The sequence below is a fragment of the Lepidochelys kempii genome, chromosome 10, assembly GCF_965140285.1.
Source record: "Lepidochelys kempii isolate rLepKem1 chromosome 10, rLepKem1.hap1, whole genome shotgun sequence".
NCBI classification, from domain to species: Eukaryota; Metazoa; Chordata; order Testudines; family Cheloniidae; genus Lepidochelys; species Lepidochelys kempii.
This window is the reverse complement of record NC_136389.1, coordinates 50,495,874-50,513,569: the sequence shown is the minus strand read 5'-3', so window position 1 is coordinate 50,513,569 and position 17,696 is coordinate 50,495,874. Positions and strand designations below refer to the sequence as shown.

Below are 17,696 nucleotides of genomic sequence, written 5' to 3'. Positions count from 1 at the left end.
ATATAATCTCAAAATAAAAGGAGGGTCTGGAAGTTAGTAGTGGCCTTGTATTAGAGTTGATCTGTGGCATATTCAAGGAGACTGGTGACATTTTTATCCCTCTTTTTAGATTTTGTCTCTGTGGTTTTTGTTTTTGGTGTGTATGTGTGTGTATATACACTTAAACCAGTTCTAGGATTTATGCACTGGCCCATGTTGCCTTTTTGATAATTATTGTTTTCAGTTGTATTTTGGTTAATGCTCAGAGGCCCTTTATTAGAAATAAGCACCTAATAACTAAAAATCTAGTAATAGATAGTAATGCTGTGCAACTGGTTGTCCAGTAAATTGTAGCACACATTTTCTTCACAGACTTTTTACTTTATTTGACTGCTAGAAGCTGGGACTGGATGACAGGGGACAGATCACTTGTTAATTGTCCTGTCGTGTTCAGTCCCTCAGAAGCATCAGGTACTGGCCACTGACAGAAGGCAGGATACTGGGCTAGATGGACCATTGGTCTGACCCAGTATGGTCATTCTTATGTTCCATTTGGATTACTTAGTGTAAATCTCAACACTAACATTATAAAATGTACACGTCTGAGATGGCTACACTATTACAGCTAGTATGGGAAAAGGGATATTTGTTTTATTTTAAATGATTGTGTGCAGTATAGATGGAATTTTCACATAGAAGTATTTGAGAAAGCCCATACTAGAAGATCTGAGTCTTGATCCTGCAGTATTCAAGCCTGCAAAATGCCCATCAAAGTCAGCCCTGGCAGGGGTACTCAAACTCATTTACAGTGTAAGTTCTTATTTTGAAAACATTGTCTTGTGGACCACTTCTCTACCATTCATGATTGTATGACATCTTTGTGGTAACTACAGCAAATGCTTATGTGGAGAAGTAACATTAAAAGTGTGTCTGTATGTGTGAGAGAGAGTGAGTGTTAGTCAGTCAGTCAGTCGCTGCAGGGGAAATCAGAGAAGCCAGCATTTTGTGACCAACCAGCTCTCAGAGGCCTATCAGCAGTCCCCAGTTTGAGACCCCAGTTTGAGAACTTCTGGACAACAGAATCCACCTCTTGAACTTTCATTGGTTAGTTCTCTGGTCTGTCAGCCACTGAGTGTATCTTTGGATACTTGAGTAATCCTACCATGTGTTGAAGGATGCAGAATCTGTAGTCTTAGTCACTATTTTTCAGTATCTGGAAAAAGTTAGTTCTTGAGCTCCAAAGTTAAACAAACAGATAATTTGACTTGTTCAGCTATGTTTTTACTTTAAAAGTCATACACACCATCTAGTGATGATAGTGCTCTGGGAAGGGCACGACAGCGGCTTAAAGCTTTAGCCTTATGGCCATATTCTGCTCTTACATGCTCTGATGTAAGTTCAATAACTCCACTGTCTCCTGGTATGAGAGAGAGCAGAGTTTATCCCCTTGTCAGGAATATATTTTAGAATGCCACATTTTCTTACCCTAAGAATGAAAGCCTTTGACAATCAATATGACTGATTGTGTTTTGGACCATTTCTTTTCCTTTAGCAAAGCAACAATCAAGTTAAAACAGACAGGAAAAACAGATCTGTGTAGCTTCTCACATTTGTATGGCCCATACAATATCCTCCTTTCTGCAGAATGAAGGGAGGCACTTGTAGTAACTTGCTACAAAATGAGTCAGGCAACAGCTTATGTGGGTGAGAACAGCCTGAGTGGCATGCTTCCAGTGTGACATACATCATAATCACATATAGCACAGGAGTTCCTCAGGGCTCTTGAAATGAGGCATGTCAAGGCTCAAGGTGGTTTGAGCTGGCCTCAGCACCACAGAGTCATGCTCCATATCCTATCCACAAACCAGCATGTGAAGTAGTAGCAAAATAATTGTATGTGAATGCTGCTAGAGCTTGAACTAACTGTTCTGTAGCCTCAAAATCCCTTCAGAGGTTGAAAGCATTTGGCTGTTCAGAAAGGACCAGTTGTGTTGACTTTTCCTGATGGGCCTTGGCTAGGGTTGCCAAGCATCTGGTTTTTGACTGGAACACCCGGTCAAAAAGAGACACTGGCGGCTCTGGTCAGCACCACTGACCGACCATTAAAAGTCCAGTCAGCAGCACAGTGGGGCTAAGGCAGGCTCCCTGCCTGCCCTGGCTCTGCATAGCTCCCCGGTAGCAGCCGCCATGTCTGACCCCTAGGCGCGGGGCAATCAGTGAAGCTTTGCCTGCTGCCCCTGCGCCAGCTCCTCAGCTCCCATTGGCCAGGAAGCGCAGCTAATGAGAGCTGTGGGGGCGGTGCCTGCACATGCAGGCAGCACACACCCGTGCAGAGCTGCCTGGCCGTACCTCCATCTAGCTGCTTCTGGGAGCAGCATGGAGCTAAGGCAGGCAGGGAGCCTGCCTTAGCCCCGCTGTGCCATCAACAAGGAGCTGCCTGAGGTAAGTGCCACACGGCCAGAGCCCAAACCCCCTCCCGCACCCCAACCCCCTGCCGCAGGTCAGAACCCCCTCCCGCACCCTAACTCCCTTCCAGACCCCAGACCTCCACCTGCACCCCAACCCCCTACCCCAGGTCGGAACCCCTTCCTGCACCCTAACTCCCTGCCAGATTGCGAACCCCCACCAGCATCCCATCTCCCAGCCCCAGGTTGGAACCACCTCCCTCACACTAACTTCCTCCCAGACCCTGCACCCCCACCCCCACCCGCACCCCAAACTCCTGCTCCAAACTCCTGTCGGAATCCCGTCCCGTACCCAAACTCCCTCCCAGAGCCCGCACCCCTACCCCCACCCAGCACTCTCTACCACAGCCCTGAGCCCCCTCCTGCACCCAAACTCCATCCCAGAGCCTGCACCCCACAACCTCCTCCTGCACCTGCATCCCCTAACCCAGCCCTGAGCCCCCTCCCACACCCAAACTCCCTCCTGGAGCCCGCACCCCCTCCGCACTCCAACCCCCTGTCCCAGCCCTGAGACTGCTTCTGTACACCAAATCCCTTGGCCCCAGTCTGTAGCCCCCTCCTGTACCCCAAACCCCTCATACCCAGCTCCACCCCAAAGCCTGCACCCCCAGCTGGAGCCCTCCCCCCTTCCCACACCCCAACTCTCTTCCCCAGCCCAGTGAAAGTGAGTGAGGGTGTGGGAGAGCGAGCGACGGAGGGAGGGGGCTGGAGTGAGTGGGGACGGGACCTCAGAAAAGTGGCAGGGGAAGGGTGGGGCCTCGGGAAAGGGGTGGGGCAAGGGTATTCAGTTTTGTGCAGTTAGAAAGTTGGCAACCCTGTCCTTGGCCTCCTTGAATTTGGCAAATCCCATTCCCAGTCCTGTGGACACTGCTGCCATCTATTCCTCTGACAACAATGGCATGGCATTTTCTATGTGTAGGGGGATGGTGTGTCCATGTCACTGGATTATTAAAGAAAGTTTGTGTTCATTTAAAAAGGCATACCTGCCAGAAAAACCTTTTCTGTACAATTGAGGGTCTAAGTCCAATTCTTGACAAAATTGATGGGTCCTGAAAAAAAACTCATACCTGTTCTTTATTTCCCATGCCATCAATTGCTCCTCCTTCAAATTCTTCACCATATCTTCAGTGTCATTCACACAAGGTGCGCTATCTTATAAATATATAATAATTTAATGGAACTATCAAGATGTACAGATTTTCCAAACTTGAGTAACTATGTCATCATATTGCTGAAACCTTTGTCTAAAATTAGATTGTGAGCTCTTTGGAGCAGGGCCTAGGTCATTTAAAAGAAATTGCTCTGTAAAGTACCTAGCACATTTTTGTGTGCTGTATAAATAATAAAAGTGTGCCCCAATTTTTCTAGCCCAGAGAGATTAGCTATTGAAATCTTAAAAATCATATAATTTTGCTTGTTCCTCTTGCACTTTCCTCCATTTAATCCTGTCATAGTTCTAGCAGCTGAGATCTCTGACAGCTATTACTGGAAACAAATGAAAGCCTGGAATCCCCGGTTTTTCAAAGGGTATAAAACATGAGTTCCTGAGCTGTCAGTTGCTAAAATCATGTCTGAATTAAGTATGCTTGTTTGTTGAGAGTGAGGGCTGGTGCAAATAATTGGAATCATGTGTTTTTTTTAAAGGACTCGTATCTCATGAACTGTAAAGAATAGACAGGAATGATCGCAAGATATCAGACTTAAAACTGTCACTGAACGCTTGATCTAACAGTACGTTGTTGGCAGTATGCCAGGACCTACTGTAGCAAGTTCCTGATTTCAGGCCAGTATAACTTTAATTCTGTGCATGTATCCTTGTTTTATTGGAGACATTTTATTGATTTTGCTGTTCCTTATTTTTGTAATTGAAACAAGTCTTTAAAACAAAATTACTTAGTCGTTTTGGTGAACAGAAGATTTCATATATACTCCCAGTAAGGAATATACTGAGACTGCAGGTTTCGCTTTTTCTTAGGAGGCAGCATGGTATAGCACAGTGGTTTTCAACCTTTTTTAATTTGCAGACCCCAAAAAAATTTTTAATGGAGGTGTGGACCACTTTGGAAATCTTAGGCATAGCCTCAGTTGAAAACCACTGTTCTATGGTAACAAGAATTGTTCACAGAACCTTTCAATATAGTCTGCAAACCCCTAGGGGGTCCATGGACCACAGGTTGAAAACCACTGGTGTAGCAGATTGGCATGGGCAGGGAGCCAGGAACACAATAGTTCTAATCCCAACTCTGGTACTGACTTTTTGCATGGCTTTGGGTTTTGTTTCTAGATTCTAATTAGTGCGGAGGGTCTCAAACTGTGGTCCGTGGACCACCAGTGGTCCACAAGCTCCCTTCAGGTGGTCCGCAGATAGTTCTTGCTAAGGTGCATGCGTGGGAGGTCACACACAAGAGAATGAAGGGCCACCCACCTAATTAGTGGAGCTGCGCAGGCATGGCTCCACTAATTAGTTGCCTGAACCCTGGAGAAGACACACATGTAAGGTGAAGTGGTGGCCTTGGGGGGAATAGGTGGTAGGTGGGAGGGGGCTGTGGAGTGAGAAGAGAGGATGGGAGAAATTTGGGATGTGAAGGGCTGCGGCAGCCAGAGAAAGAGGCAACTTTCCCCAGCTCCAGGGCTGCAGCTGCTGGGGAGAGAGTGCCATCCTTCCCAGCCTCAGGTCTATGGCTGCTGCAGCTGCTTCCCAGCCCCAGCTTGGGGGCTGCTGCGGCGGGGTAGAGAGGGCACATCCATCACATTAGAAAGGTAAGACTACTGATATTAAAGTATGAGTTGTGTGCTTTTATTTGTAGAACAAAAAACGTTAATTATTATTGTTTTTTTATATAGCGCTTTTATCCAAAGCGCTTTACAATAGTTAGCTAATAGGACAAACAACATTTGGAAATATTATTAAGTGATCCGCTGAGACCCTCGGCAATTTTCAAGTGGTCCGCAAAAAAAAAAAGTTTGAGAACCACTGAATTAGTGGATGGGTGCAGTTTAGAGGCCATCACCACCCAGACACTAGATTTTATGAATAGTGATTATTGAAAATCAGATTTAATCTTCTGATCTCAAGAAGGGATCTTCTGATCTCAAGAAATCAGCCACATAGCCAGGTCAATATATAACTCAGATCTACCCAATAATCACGCTGCTGCCAATCCTTTAGTAACTAAAATCTAAAGGTTTATTATAAGAAAAAAGAAGAAGAGAGTTACAAATGGTTAATAGATCATTACATACAAGAATGGCAATGTTCTTATACCAGGTTTGTAGCAGTGACGTTATAGACTGCTGGCTTGTAAAGTCTCTGGTAACTTTCAAAAGATTGGAAGGTCCTCAGCCCATAGTTCAAATATGCTCCTTTTAGTCGTAAGTCCACAGTCCAGAGAATCAGAGCAGGAAAGAGAAAACATGGAGATGATTCAAGCGTCTTTTATACCCTCTGCCATGTGCTTGGAACATTACTGTCCCTAAATTAAGCTCACACATTACAATTTGTGGAAAATTATTACTGGCACAAGAAGGAGTCCAGGGTCAGATGAGCATGTCACATGCCCTTACATGTCTTGCTGACTCACAGGGGCCACTTGGAAGCTAAGGCGCCTTCAGAAAGAGACATCTGGACAGAATGAGTTTCTTCTATGGCCCATTGTGAGAGTTAATTGCCTTTGGTGGGCCATCAACACAAAGCTGTCTGGCTTCAATGTAGATTTTACCTAGTGGGAGTTACCCCAGGAACAAAGACATTTGGAATACAAATCTATAGCCAATATTCATAACTTCAGATACATAAATGATACATGCATTTAAACAGGATAATCATCTTTAGTGAATCATAATTTTTCCATTGGCAACTTACGTGACATACTTTGTACGAGTTTTGTTGCAATTGTCAAATAGTGGGAATAGTAATGAGATAAATGGTCATATATCAATCATACAACATCCTGAATAGAATCTGTTTACATCAGATTTCCTCGTATGTGACACTACCACAAATGCAACCAGTGGAAGAGCCCAAACTAATCCCCTTGTTTAAAAGAAGGACAGCTGGTGGTAGGTTATTGAAAGGTAGGATGAGCCAATGGTTAGGGCACTAACCTAGGATTTAGGAGACCTGGGTTCAATTCTCTTCTCTGCCACAAACTTCCCATGTGACCTTGGGCAAGTCACTTAGTCTGTATGTTCCTAGTGCCCCATCTGTAAAATGGGGATAATAATACCTAACAGGGGTGTTGTGAAGATAAAAACATTAAAGAGTGTGATGCATTCTGAGATCTACTGATGAAAAGCACTATTTAAGAAATACATGGTGATATTGTTATTATTTTCTGGTACATCCTTCCCCTCGTCTGTCATCCTCTGAATTTGCCTATATATTTTTGTGGTATTTGGAGTGGGTGGGGTTTGAAGGATCTAATGGTTGGACAGGGATGGTTGTTTTAGTTGCATAGGTGATCTGATGGGATGAAGTTGGTGGACTGGACTTTTTTTTATTCTTTCAGTTAAGGATTTGTGTCCTCCCTGTGTGTATGGAGTTTTGTACAAAACTTCTAAAACTAGGGGTAGGTATTTTAAACATAAATGTGAAGAAATAAATTATCCATAGTTATTTGCATTGTTGATGTATCCTTGTTGATCCCAGGATCTAAGAGTGACAAGGTAGGTGAGGAAATATCTTTTATTGGTCCAAAAAAAGATATTACCTCTCTTACCTTGTCTCTCTCAAGATATAAATAATACATTTTGAAAGCTTTACTCCACCTTGCAGGAAAAAGAAAAGAAAAAAGTACCCTTTATTTTCTGTGCTTTCTTAAACTATTGCTTTCCGGTGCTTCAGTAATCCTCTTTTATATTCTACCTAAAATAACTAATGAATCAGTTAACTCCAGTCAAATAAGTTCTGAAAACCCATTACACATCAATTAGTGAAATGTACTGCTGACGTTCCAGTTACATAGAAAATCAATAATTATTTTAATATTTCAGTTCCATTGCAGAGAAAAATTAGAGCCTCTCGTCTCCAAAATACAATTCAGATACAGAAACTTAATGATTAGCAACTAAAGTGATTTTAAAAAAAGTGTAATTACCTAATTAAACTCCAAAATATCTACTTTAATTGTCCGCTATAAGAGAGGAATGGAAGACAAATTAAAATTTTGTGCAGCAGACATATTGTAAGAGGAAATATTCTTCACAGAGCCATATCTCAGACCATACTTGTGCTTAGACTAAAGGTAACTGTGGATATTAGCCCTTTACATCTGCATAGTTCAGCTTTGCACCGGGTCACCATACCCTTACTATGGTTGGTGAAGAGGGTGGCGGTTCTTCTCCCTGGCCCCTGGAGCAAGGTTCTGAGCCATTATGTGGGGTGGTGAGCTCATGCAAATGTGCTCCCTGCTGCCCCTTCCCATCACAAGTGGCTTTTTATATAGCCTGTTTGTGCGTCTTGCTGCTCCTCCTCTCTCCTGCAGTACCCTAAAGTTATATAGCAACCTCTGTGGAACTGCTCTGGGAGAAGGAAGGGGGCAAGAGCTGGGTCTCAAAACTAGTTCCTTTCTCCATTCCTCCACCCAAAAAGATCCTAAGTCTCATTCCCAAGTACAAGTATTAGGTATTGACACCCAACTGACTAACAGTGAGCAGGGAAGGAAACTAGACTTCAAAGATGTGCTTTGTATGTGCATTTCCTTCCTGACATAATCTTTCAGAACTCAGCTGGGGTAGAGATGTAAAGTGATCTCCAAGAGTCAGGAAGGAATTTTACCGCCATGTATATTATTGCACATTAGGCCATATAGATAGTGTGGGCTGCTTCACCTTCTGAGGCAGGAGACAAGATTTTGATTAACAATATGCAATATGTGCACCACAATGAAATACAGTAATTGTCTGTGAATTTACAAACTAAGCCACCAGGCTATTTGTCACTAAAAACTAAAACTACAGGGAGTTATTTTGGATTTGGGAGAAGATCAGTGTATTTCATATTAATAGGCTGACCATGTGCCATTATGCAGTTGCCATTAAGATATACAGTAAAACTACAAATTCATTCAAATTAAATGTATCCTTGCTGGAAAGGTGCCCATAGCATTTATGAAAGATGACGGAACCTAGCTATTTTTCAATAGCAGCAAGTTTCTGTTGTAGTGTAGTGTTTTTTAATGTAAAACCTTCACTTCTAGATATTTAATTTGACTTCCTTGTACCAGTTTATAAAGAGAAGAATTTGAAAGCCTCGTCATAATTCAAAAATTGTGCTGCACACAGTGTTGGAACACACTTCAGTATTCAGTCTACCAGTGCAATTTTTTAACTTTTGTTTTTATAAATTTCCAAATATGTTTAACAATACAGCTCTGCATGGGAGGAGAGAGTGTAGTCCAACATTTAGAAGAGTGGACTTGGTATGCGGATATTTGGGTATATTCATAGCTGTGCTCCATCCTCAGTGTATGACACTGAGCAAAAGTCAGCCTTTGTCTCGTTTCCTGTGTGTAATATGAATATTTTATTTAATTGCCTCTCATGGATGGGCTTTGTTAAAATGTATTCAGACGCAGGGAACTATATAAGTGCAAAATAGTGTGTGTTTATTTTTGGGTTTTATGCATTTATTTTCTATCCTAATGGTAATGCTCTGAGCCTTCCATGTGGGAACAGAGTATTGCTCGTTGTTTGAGATTTACTGCTCTGGAAAATTAACGAGCAATACTGATGGTCTCCAAAGGAGTTCCGGTCCAGGAGGATGGTGCATATGACTTGGGTTTACAGGAGTGAGGGATTTTAATTGATGGAAGTGGGAGTGCACAAGGTTCCAACAGGACTGAAGTGTCCCTTGGAATAAAAAGAACACAAAAAGCAACCTCAACATTTCATTAACCTTAGAAAACATGAATAAAATCCTGGCTCCATTGAAATCAATGAGATCTTTGCTGTGGACTTCAATGAGACCAGGATTTTCACCTCAGATGTACAGTTAACTGTTTCTAAAAAATAAGTATGAGAATACTTAAAAAGTTAAGCAGAGAAGTTAAGCAACCCAGAACTGTAGGTAAAACTTCTGTGTGAGAAAAAATAGGAGCAGTCTAGCATAACAAAACATGGCTTTTCTATGAAATCCTCTTTACCTTAGTACCCCCTCCAAACACTGACTAGGCTTACCTTGATTAACTTGTGAGAGCTGCCGAGATCGCAAGACATGGTTGCCAGCTAGTGACTTTTCTTAGTAATTTGAATTCCCTGGATCACCAGGGAATGAGCTAAGGCAGGGGTGGGCAAACTTTTTGGCCCGAGGGCCACATTGGGGTTGCAAAACTGTAGGAGGGCTGGGTAGGGAAGGCTATGCGTCCCCAAACAGCCTGGTCCCCGCTCCCTATCTGCCCCTCCCACTTCCCACCCCCTGTCTGCCCCCCTCAGAATCCCCAACCTATCCACCCACCTGCTCCCTGTCCCCTGACTGCCCCGATACATATCCATCCCCTCACTCCCTGACAGGCCCCCCGGAAGTCCCACCCCCTATCAAACCCCCCCTGCTCTCTGACCCCTGACCACTACCACCCCGAACCTCCGCCCCATCCAACCACCCCCTGTTCCCTGTCTCTGACTGCCCCACGGAACCTCCTGCCCCTTATCCAATCCACCCCACTCCCCACCCCCTTACCATGCCGCTCAGAGCAGCAGGAACTCACAGCCACACTGCCTGCACTCCCCGGCAGGAGCAGCGGGCCAGAGAAATCAAACGGATGCTCCGGGACAGAGCCCCAGACATGCTGCTTCTACACTGAGCTGCATGCAATTCTAAGGGGGGCCGCCACCACTACCCCACCCCGGTCCATGGACTCCAATGATGGGGTACTCTCATCCATGCCTGAGGGTTTTGCGGACTGGGAGGAGGAGGACGAGCTTGAGGAGAGCACACAGTACACCGTTCTCCCCGACAGCCAGGATCTTTTTATCACCCTAACTGAAATACCCTCCCAACCTAACCAAGCTGGAGAAGGGACCTCTGGTGAGTTTACCTTTTTAAATATAATACATATTATAAAAGCAAACGTTTTTTAATGATTAAGTAGCCCTGAGGACATGGGATGCATTCATGGCCAGTACAGCTACTGGAAAAGTCTGTTAATGTGTCTGGGGATGGAGTGGAAATCCTTCAGGGACATCTCCATGAAGCTCTCCTAGAGGTACTCTAAAAGCCTTTGCAAAAGGTTTCTGGGGAGAGCAGCCTTATTCCGTCCTCCATGGTAGGACACTTTACCACGCCATGCTAGTAGCAAGTAATCTGGTATCATTGCATGACAAAGCCTGGCAGCGTATGGTCCCGGTGTTTGCTGGCATTCAAGCAACATCCGTTCTTGATCTCTCTGTGTTATTCTCAGGAGAGTGATATCGTTCATGGTAACCTGGTTGAAATAGGGGAATTTAATTAAGGGGACATTCAGAGGTGGCCATGCCTGCTGGGCTGTTTGTCTGTGGCTGAAAATAAATCCTCCCCGCAGCTAGCCACGTGGTGAGGGAGAGGGGGGAAAAGAGGAGCCTTGGTGCTGAGCTGTTCACGTTTGGCTAGCAAGGATCTTCCCTGATACCAGTCACACAGTGGGGTGAGGGGTAAAGCAATCATCCCAGAGAATTGGATGGGGGAGAGGGGGGTTAGTTTGGTTTCTGCTGCTGCACGTTAACAGGAAAACCTCAGCACTAAATGGCCAACTCAACGTGTTTTGCTTGGTATGGGAGTGGAGGGCGCTGCTGTTCTGAAGGCTGCAGAAGCCAAAAGACTACGGCTTACCATGGCCGACTGCAAGCCAAATTCTGTTGCCCGGCACTGCGTGTGTGATCTCTAACACCAAAGCCGCAGGCACTCAATAGAAGATGCAAACTGTTACCTTGTACCAAAATCACATGTGCTATGTAATGTGAATAGTGTTGTTCATCGTGAAAGAGTATAGCCATTGTTCTGTAAAATGTATCTTTTTAAATACTTCACTCCCTTTTTTTCCTCCAGCAGCTGCAAATGTTTCAAGCCTCCCTCCTCCGTCCCAAAGGCTATCTCAGATAAGGCGGCGAAAAAAAATGCACGTGCGATGAAATGTTCTCTGAGCTCATGCAGTCATCCGGCACTGACAGAGCTCAGCAGAATGTGTGGAGGGACACAATAGCAGAGTACAGGAAAGTGGCTGATGAACGTGAGGAGAGGTGGCGGCAGGAAGATCAGAGGAGGCATGAGGCAATGCTGGGGCTGCTGCGGGATCAAACAGGCATGCTCCGGCATCTGGTGGAGGTTCATGAACAGCAGCAGGATCACAGACTGCCGCTGCACCCCCTGTTTAACCGCCATCCCTCCTCCCCAAGTTCCATAGCCTCCTCACCCAGATGCCCAAGAACGCGGCGGGGGAGGCTCCGGGCACCCAACCACTCCACCCCAGTGGACAGCCCAAGCAACAGAAGGCTGTCATTCAAGAATTTTTAAAGTGGCCTTTTCCTTCCCTCCTCCCACACCCCACCCAGGCTACCTTGTGAGTTATCTCCCTATTTTTATAATCAATTAATAAAGAACACATGATTTTTAAACGATAGTGACTATTTCCTTTGCAAGCAAGCTGTGATCGAAGGGGGGAGGGCGGGTGGCTTACAGGGAATTTAGAGGCAACCAAGGGGGTGGGTTTTCATCAAAGAGAAACAAACAGAAGCGTCACGCAGTACCCTGGCCAGTCGTGAAACTGGTTTTCAAAGCTTCTCTGATGCGCAGCACTTCCTGCTGTGCTCTTCTAACCACCCTGGTGTCTGGCTGCATGTATTCAGCTGCCAGGCGATTTGCCTCAACTTTCCACCCCGCCATAAACATCTCCCCCTTACTCTCACAGAGATTGTGGAGCACACAGCAAGCAGCAATAAGAATGGAAATATTGGTCTCGCTGAAGTCTGAGTGAGTCAGTAAACTGCGCCAGCGACCCTTTAAATGTCCAAATGCACACTACCATCATTCTGCACTTGCTCAGCCTATAGTTGAACAGCTCCTTACTACTGTCCAGGGTCCCTGTATACGGCTTCATGAGCCAGGGCATTAAGGGGTAAGCTGGGTCCCCAAGGATAACTATAGGCATTTCAACATCCCCAAGAGTTATTTTCAGGTCTGGGAATTAAATCCCTTCCTGCAGTTGTTTAAACAGATCAGAGTTCCTGAAGATACGAGCGTCATGAACCTTTCCCAGTCATCCCATGTTGATATTGGTGAAACGTCTCTTGTGATCCACCAGTGCTTGCAGCACCATTGAAGAGTACCCCTTGTGGTTTATGTACTGGCTGCCCTAGTGGTCCGGTCCCAAGATAAGGATATGCGTTCCGTTTATAGCCCCACCACAATTAGGGAATCCCATTGCAGCAAAGCCATCTAGTATGACCTGCACATTTCCCAGAGTCACTGCCTTTGATAGCAGCAGCTCAATGATTGTGTTGGCTACTTGCATCACCGCAACCCCCACAGTAGATTTGCCCACTCCAAATTGATTACCAACTGACTGGTAGCTGTCCGGCCTTGCAAGCTTCCACAGGGCTATTGCCACTCACTTGTGAACTGTGAGGGCTGCTCTCATCTTGGTATTCTTGCACTTCAGGGCAGAGGAAAGCAAGTCACAAAGTTCCATGAAAGTGCTCTTACGCATGCAAAAGTTTCGGAGCCACTGGGAATCATCCCAAACCTGCAACGCGATGCAGTCCCACCACTCTGTGCTTGTTTCCCGGGCCCAGAATAGGCGTTCCACGTCATGAGCCTGCCCCAGTAACACCATGATCTCCAAATTCCTGGGGACCGCAGTTTAAGAGAAATCCATGTTCATGTCCTCATCACCGCGCTGCACAATAATTCGCCAGGTGTTTACAATGGTCATAACTGCTGCGGTGAGCTGAACTGGCTCCATGCTTGCCGTGCTATGGCATCTGCTCGGGCAATCCAGGGAAAAGGGCGCAAAATGATTGTCTGGTGTTTCTTTCACAGAGGGAGGGAGGGTTGATGACATTTACCCATAACCACCCACAACAAATTTTTGGCCCCATCAGGCATTGGGAGCTCAGCTCAGAATTCCAATGGGCAGCGGGAACTGCGGGATAGCTACCCACAGTGGACCGCTCGGAATGTCGACGCTTGCCACAGTACTGTGAACGCACACCACTGAATTAATGTGCTTAGTATGCACTTGACTTTATACAATCTGTTCCCAAAAATCGACTTCTGTAAAATAGGAGTACTTTCGTAGAGTAGACATGGCCTCAGATGGTCACCCATTCTGCTATTAAAACCAGCCCAAACCTGCTAACCTTTAGAAAGATGAGTAAAACCAACTTTTTAAGCATATCATTGCAAATTTTCTGTTATTTACTGAAGCAAAATAAACTACACCTCAGGTGACAGTTTGGAAATTTGAGGGATGATGTGACAATAAGAGGATGCTGTCCCTGAGTAACAGCTCCAGTAGATCCCAATGCTTGCCCTGATTAATAAGCTTATTACTGAGAGAGCTAGTAGTGACCTTGATATTTAGGTTGCCTAACAGTTTCCATTATAAAAAATTCTTCTTAGGCTTTACTTTTTCTAACACCTCTACTATTTGTAGCAGGCCTTTAAAATTCAGCAGAGAGAAAACCCTCAGGTTAGAGAAGTGCCTTTTCTTTGTCGCATGAAATTCTGTTCAGCTTTAGCCAAGTTACGGATGGTTAAAAATCATGATTTTCCCTGCTCTGGTTTGTGTTTTTTCAGGAAAATTTTGGAAGCATGACAAAATAATAACTGAACATAAACATTTGAAAGATTCTGGGTTTATGTGCCATGAAGGTCCCAGAAGTGCAGTGGCATGCACTGCATTGAGAATCCTGGGTTGCTGCTGGAGCAGCAGTAGGGAGTGGCGAGCCATATCGAGCTCCCTCCAACCTTCACCACAACATTATACCTGGCATGTTGCCCCAGAATCCAATCCCCATCCCTCCCTCTCTGAGGGGGCACCAAATTGAGCAGGTGCTCCCCCAATTTCTGGGTTTCTGGGAAAAGACCCAGGCTGGGCTCCCTCCATAAGTGTCCTGGACTAAGTGTACATAGCCCCAGCCCATTCCTCCCCTTTGGAAACACAACATGGGACAGAAGCACTCCAGCTCCCAAGGAGTGGGAAAGGGCTGGACTAGGCTCCCTCCGAACCCTGCACATGGAACCAGAATCCTATTTCCCTACTGCAGATGATAACCTTCTCCTGCTGTTAGCTAATGTTAGGTCCTGTACCTCACGCTGTGCTGCAGTGCTGAAGGTTCAGTGTTCAAACCTTGATAATGATACATAATGAAGGGATTGTTACAGTTGTACATAATAGAATTTATTTTTTCATTTTAAAAACTGGGAAATTACATATAAATAACCTGTGGATATGGATTATGAGATAGTCTTTAATTACATGATCACATACTATTTTTCCACAGCATTCTGGTTCATTCTTGGCACAGGATGATCCACAAAGGGGTAGAATTAAGGCTGCATGAGCAGCTGCAAATCGGGCATTTCCCAATGTTTGAGAGCTTGATTTTCCAACCTAAACATCTTTTTTTTAATATATACTTTTCTTTGTAATATAGTACCGCATATACACTTGTTGACCAGTAAAGTCTTCATGATTGCAAAAGCCACCCTTGCTTTCCCTTTCTTTTTAATATGAAACCTTCTGAAATCCCTCTTGTTCCCCTGCAAACTCCTCTGGAATTCCTTACGTTAGAGCTGTCAGAAGGATTAGGAATCTGCAATGTAAACATTTGATGTACGCCAGCCTGTTTCCAAAATGATAACAACATTCATTTACTGTTGATGCCTGATATGTGATATTTTAATATTCACACATTTTTTTCTAAACAGCAGTTTTGTTTTGGTTTTTTCAAAACAAGTGTTCATCTTGTTGGACTACCTACATGCCATGTTTGGGGTTCTAAAAATTGACTTCTCTGAATGCAGCCCTTTTTTTTTTTAAATGTAGTAAGTACAGAAAGCATCTTCTTACACTGAAAACCAACTGCATGGTTTCCTTCAAACGTTCAAAAAGCATTCATTTAGAATGAGAAATATATTTACTAGAGCCCTGATGGTGAGAGTCATGTGTCAAGCCTAACCAATTGTAAGAGGAGATATTCATTTTAAATTTTAAGCCATATCTGTACAGGAGTTGGTGAAAACTCTCTCCGCCACCACAGCATCTACAAAGCCCTAAAGTGCAGAACTGTTTGGGGCAGTGGCCCTGCCAAATCCTAGTTATAGTCTCACGGTTATAAAGTGGAATCTTTTCCAGTTGTGAGGAGTTTATGTTGTTGAAGGAAATTACTTAGATCAGTTACTGAGCCTCTGTTGAGGCAAAGCCGTGTCTTGAGGGACTAAATTCTAAGTCTACTCCACTTGAATTGAGGTCATTGTTGCTCACTGAAGTGGTGACAGAGCTGTAGGCTGTAGTTTATAAACTGGACCCAAGTTTTTCCTGACTGAGGAATGCCAGCAAGGAAGTGTTGTGTTCTCTGTCGGGGAAGATTCTTAGTGCCTCCCTTCAGAAGAGCAGCCTCTAAGAAACATTTTTGAGGCATCACTTGATGTGGAAAATGTTTCCAGCTATGGACCTGTTTTGAACCTTTATTTGGGCCGATTGAGAAGATTACAACAGGGTAAATCAGACAGCCTCCAGAATTCTCAGGGTTTCTTGATTCGATGCAATAGTGTTTCAGGTTTCAGTAAGGTGCATAAATTGCACTAATAGTGCTGGTTAATGATCTTTTCCTGACAGTGAATGAAGGTCACATCCATGCTGATCTTATATTTTTCCTTTTTTTTAAAGCTCTCATCTACCTTCCATGCTGTTGATCATGAAGTTTTTTGACACATCTGTGGTTCATACCCAGAGGTACATGGAGCCACTCTATTTCTTCCTTTTTTAAAAGATCCTAGAGCTGTACTATTAGGTGATTGATTAACCACTCCCTCCTCTCCTTTGATGACTCCATCCATTTCTCTTTCCCTCTAGGTTTCTAGATAGCTCCATGACTTAACTTATGATTGACTAACAGGCATAGCAAGAATTTTGATGTTTCCATCACTTCCTATTTAACTTTAGAATAGGTATAATTTTCATTCACAGATTGAGATTAGAGCCTAATGTAAAAAAATATTTCCAATGTATGTTCTATTTGTGTAAATGCTTCAAAGTCACCGAGAAGTTGAAAAACGGGAAAATCCTGTAAAACAACCCTTAGCAACCCTGGCATTCACTCCAGCTCTTCATTTAATATTGCTGAATTTATTCGCTTTCAGAGCATGCTTCCAGGGTTCTCCATTCCCCCCCCACCAAGGTTTTGCCAAGGTGGTGTGTGGAGGAATATGAGGATGGGGTGGTGGAGGTTAAATTTTGTTGCTTTGGTCAGGTAAATAGTTCTGGTTTAGATTTTCATTTCCTGTTTGTATTCTTTTGTACAAGAATCTAGAACTGTATTGTATGTACTTTTAAAGGAATGTTACTAAATATATAAAACTAAATAACCTGGACTGCGTGCTCTCGATATACAGTGACCTCAGTTCAGCTGCACAGAGCACAAGTGAGCACAGAGTTTGGTCCAAAATGTTTCAACTGCACCTTCCCCTCCCCTCGTCCTTTCTTCTCTCTCTCTCCCTCCCTCTTCTTAGTTCTACAGCGCACACATAGCTTGTTGTATTTGCATATATGTGGTAAGGCTGTGTAATAAAATATCCTGTTTGTAACGAAAAAGTACCAGGGTACAGAGTTTTAAGATTACTCTTGAATTTTTGTGATTACTATCTGTGTGCGCAATATACACACACATTCTTGCACACTTTTTACTCTTATGTATCACCTTTCATCCCAAAGTGCTTTCCAAACTGTAGCGCATACATATAGTCCCCCTGAAATTCAACCACCTCTTGGTTGGCAGGCAACAGGCAGTTAGTGCATTGTATGGCCAATAATATGTAAAGCAATCCATAAAGGTTAACAAAGTAACTCAAACAGGGAAGAGTTCTGGGTAACAGCACCAGCGCAAACTCCTACTCTAGAACCATAGCATATATAATATCCAGGCAGAGCAGACAGGAAATTTTAAGATCTTATCTGAGAAGGACACACAGTGAACTGTATAGAATTTAATTCATCTACCCCAGAAGAATGAAGGGCTAAATCAACCCTACTGAGATTTGAACCTATGATGTCAGGGAGT

At 44.1% G+C, this 17,696-nt stretch overlaps 1 protein-coding gene across 2 annotated transcripts in view; it reads left to right on the top strand.

Annotated features, from left to right (window-relative positions):
* The window catches only part of TMEM266 (transmembrane protein 266), a 191,388-nt gene that overhangs the window by 87,501 nt on the left and 86,191 nt on the right, over positions 1 to 17,696 (top strand). The window lies entirely within an intron of this gene.